Here is a 4,680-nt window from a genome sequence, read left to right on the forward strand (position 1 = left end):
AGGCCTGCCCAGGAAGCTTTCCTCCTCTTCCACACCTCTGTAAAGAACTTGCCCTGGAATTCTGTGCTGTGGAGGTTTCGCTGCACTGCGAAACTGACTCCCCAGTTGAAAGGCTATATGGGTGTCCCGGGTGCAGAAGAGACAAGCGTTTAGATTGACTGCAAACTCGTGAGCATCTGGGCCTGGCTGTTCTAAGCGCAGTTCTGCAGGGGTCCAGGAAAACTTCTCTCCTCTCCTGTCCTGGCACCCTCTAGTCCCACAGTCCAGTAGAGTTTACCGGGATGATGCAAATGTTCTGTCCCCACTAGCCAATATGGTGGCCACTAGCCACACGTGACCATGGAGCCCTTGACGTGTGGCTGAAAAACTGAATTTTAAAGTGTATGCTATTTTAATAAACTTGAATTTAGGTAGGCTTATGTGGCTAGTGCGTTTTGTAGTGGGCCCTGCAGTCTTAAGGGCTCCAGTTGATCTGAGCGCTTGAATATGTAGTTATGTTGTTGACAGTAACATTTTATAAAGATTCACGTAAAGCATGGAGCATGTGCCTGTTACACTCGAAAAGGTGCTGGAAGTGGCCAGAATGCTGGGAAAGAAAAAGTGGTGTCAGCTGAGTTTATTTTGTCTGTTTGGGGAGATGACTGGGGGGTGCCCTGCTTGTGGGGTGATGTAGCATGAGAAAGAAGGTGAAGTTGAAATAGGTCCTTATAATGCCTTGCTAGTCCTGTGAATGGGACTCACTCTCTACAGAAAGTTTGGGGCTAATCACTGACATCTGTTAAGTGACTAAGTATGTACATCCCACATGATGGGTTCTTGGGACAAGATTATTCCACCAGAAACAATTTTGATGAAACTTGGGATCTCCTGCAGTCCTGTATGCTCAGGAGGAGGCATGGAGGAGGGTGGTTTCTGTGTGGGCTTGACAGTCCAGCCTGAGGTTATGTCACTGGTGTTTACTTTGGGCAAGTGACAAACATGAAACAATGGCAGTATCATTGTGTGCTAGGGTGGTGTTCCTCTGTGGGATGCAAGACAGTCCTGGGTAGGGAAACTGGGGGATTAGAAGTGTTTTTTCGTGGGTCGGAATGTCTTGAGTGGCAAGCCAACTTCTCACTCATCATTAGAGCAAAAGTTGAACATAAAATTCACAAGTTACCTGCAACAGCAATCATCAGGGTTTTGGTACTTCAAGACTGCCTCATCACCTGTCTCCTCCAAGACTGTAAACCAGTCAACAACTTCCATTCGTTTTTATTGAAAACATGTACACCTTCTGTAGGTTCCTTTGTCTGGTGTACTGGACGTTTCCAATAAGCAATCCAATTATGTGACTATTTTCTAAAATCTGAAGTGGGTGCTACCTTTTGATCTTCCAGGTAATAGCTTGTGTGTGTGTGTGTGTGTGTGTGTGTGTGTTGAGGTACATGGTGGGCAAGGGGCAAAGATAGACCAAGAAATCTTGTATTATCCTTGAAGATTCAATATACCCCTTTACCTATTTTAAAGCATCCAGAAATAGACCTGTGAATGCTTACATCTTAATGCCCTACAGACGAGGCGTCCTGGCAAGGCTCCTTGTCCATAGTAGGCATTCACTACATTTTTGGTGAATTTTATGTGAGAAGGGAAAATGGACCATGATTCCATAGCTAAGCTATCATCACAGGCTGTCTGACCATCTCTTTTTGTTTTTGTTTCTTTCCCCCTGGAGATGTTCCCCACCACAAATAAAGAACAAGGGGGAAAATAGTTGAGCACACCTAGAGCTGAGTCCAAACAAAAGAGGAAAGAGACTAAACAAACCCAAGGTTTTCTATTTCTCCCTGAGCCAAGTAATCCCCTTGATTACATCTAATACCTGCCAAAACCCAGATGGTGTGCCCACCCATCTCCCGTGTGATAATGCCACATTGTGAAATCTACCCATTAATATTAATTGTCAGCTAGAGAATCTGTCTGAACTACTAAAGCTTGAGATTGCCTTGAGAAAGCAGGCCCTGCTTTAGCAGGGATTTTAAGATAATTCTCATTCTTTCATTCTGTATCTCACATATGTAGAATGTTAAATAATAGCCTGAGAATGCTTTTCTAATTTCGGCACATGCCTGCCTCTTGCAATCCAGGTCTTAAACCACTGTTCATTTGGGGTCTACACCTGCTGACCAAAATATTACCTTAAACTGCTGTGGGCTTGCCAGCGACATGTAAGCACACACTGTTCACCATATAGAGAGAATTTTAACTCCCTGGGAGGTGTTTGAGTTGAATGTGCCCTGGCATGTGATGCTCAACTATTTCGTTTTTATTTTTCTCCCTCTCAGTAATTGACTTGGTAATCCTTGAAAAGTATGACCAAATCTCAGTTTTTTCAATTATTGTATGGGTCTTCCTGACGTAGGACTGCAAAGGCAGAGGAGAAGGCCTGGGAAGAGAACTTGAGGTCCAGGCAAAGATGCCGCATGGCAGAACAGAGGGACCTTCAGGGCTGTTGCTCCTGGCTGATAATCCAGTCTGTGATGTTTGATTTGGACTGTGATCATAAACATGCCCAGGTCAGCTCCAAAATCCGATCTGTGCTTCTATGTCTCCGCACTGAAATGTTTCAACGTTGCTGTTTCTGCTGCGTTCATGGAACTTTTTTTTTTTTAAGCCACAAAATTTTAGAATCCATTTATGCCTGAAATAGATATGAAAATTTAGTAGGTGTGAGATTGAGTTTTTCCTCCGGAGTCTACCCCCTTTATTCTCACGGGTTATGCTGCAATCGCCTTTTGATGGTCGTTCTTATAGCCAACACCTTAAACTTTATGAGTAAATGCAAAATCCAGCCCACACAGTGTCTTTGTTTTTGCCAGGAGCATACAGGGCTGTTGAAATGAATTAATTCAATATTCTATGTTCTTTGTTCAAGGAGGTGGTTTTTCATCATATCTGGAGCTTGATGTCCGGCTGTGGCCTGGATAACTGACTGACTCGGGCACAGGGACACCACACAAATGAAAACTAGAAACGTTCTGTTCTTTTGGGTACATCAATGAATGTGTACTTCAAAGACCTGACAGTTCTTTTATTGGCAAATATTAATTTCAACTGAAAAAAACCAGAAGACCTTCATGGTGCAGCACGTTTAAATAGACATTGAGATAATTCTGAAAACACCTATTGGTATGTAAAGCAACCTTCCTCATGAAAAGAAGTAACTGAACAAGTGGCAGAAGCCAGTTTGTACAGCTAAATATTTTGATTATTTAATTTATTGCCATTATCTTACAAAACATAAAAAAAAAAGCAATTGAATTACAATTTTGTTCCCATTCCTGCCCAACTTTGCAATTCTATTTTTTATGACTGCTGCCTTTGGAAAGAGATAAGGGATGAGGCAGCAAATGGCTTTTTATAGAGAGAGAGGTGGGTCCTCTTACCTACTTAGTGTTCTGTTTCTACAGGGGTGGTAAAGGTGAGTTAAGGTCCTCAGTGGGAGGAGACAGACCTCAGTGGGTGTTCTCAGAAGGAGCTGTTAAATGCTGGTACTTCTCCACCTCTGTCCCGCCTGTGGATATTTTGCAAATTGTTTCTCTCTGCCTCCTTCGCAGACAGCGTCAGAAGGGAGGCCTGTATCCTGGGAGAGGGGGCTGGCTCCCTCTATCCTTTCCTCCCCTCTCACTCGAAAGTTGCTTTTTGATGCCAAAGATGGGGACAAGTTGTTATAAAGGCACCCAGAAGGCAGAAATTAGCGCTTTTAAACTGAAGGTGAATCACAAGTCCTATTTCTGCCTCCAGGGCTTCTGTTCAACCATTAAAAAGACCAAAATTAACTTTGAACACATCCATTCTTCGCATAAATAAGAGTGGGAGGCACCGAATCATTCTGTAAAACAGAAATCCTCTTGGAGAGTTTGTGTTTCATGTGTGCATATTTTTAAATGCCCAAAAATCAGGTTATTATGGTGTTTGAGAGAATTCGCTTGCAGGATCAGACCTTAACATTCCAAGCTTAGCTCTGAGCCAATTTTTATGACTGGTTTAGAGACCTTTGAAAAATACATTTAATTATAACAAGGCAGCATTGTGCAGACATGCTAGGGTGATGTTTACCCTACCTCATTCTTATCAGTTAGATGAAAAACAACACAAAATATTAAAGAGCAAACAAGTCAAAATCAATGTGAAAAGAGATGAAAGAAAGCATGCTTAATTGAAAAAATATATGTGTGTAATGCAGTAAAGATGATAAAGTATCACCACACATAAGGTAATATTCTTTTTTTCTTTCTTTCTTTTTTTTTTTTTGGAGACAGTCTCACTCTGTCACCTAGGCTGGAATGTAGTGGTGCGATCTCAGCTCACTGTAGCCTCTGCCTCCTGGGTTCAAGTGATTTTCATGCCTCAGCCTCCTTTTTAGCTAGTAACCACAGGTGCACGCCACCACACTTGGGTAATTTTTGTATTTTTAGTAGAGATGGGTTCCGTGTTGGCCAGGCTGGTATTGAACTCCTGACCTCATGGCCAGGCTGGTATTGAACTCCTGACCTCATGTGACCCACCCGTCTTGGCCTCCCAAAGTGCTGGAATTACAGGCATGAGCCACCGTGCCCATCCTGGTAACGTTCTTATTATCATAATTATCTGTAAGCCTTAAAAGATAGCACAGGCATGACTGGAATCATTTCCTAATGT

The sequence above is a fragment of the Sapajus apella genome, unplaced genomic scaffold (genome assembly GCF_009761245.1).
Source record: "Sapajus apella isolate SASKATOON/1434 unplaced genomic scaffold, GSC_monkey_1.0 scaffold26, whole genome shotgun sequence".
Lineage (NCBI taxonomy): Eukaryota > Metazoa > Chordata > Mammalia > Primates > Cebidae > Sapajus > Sapajus apella.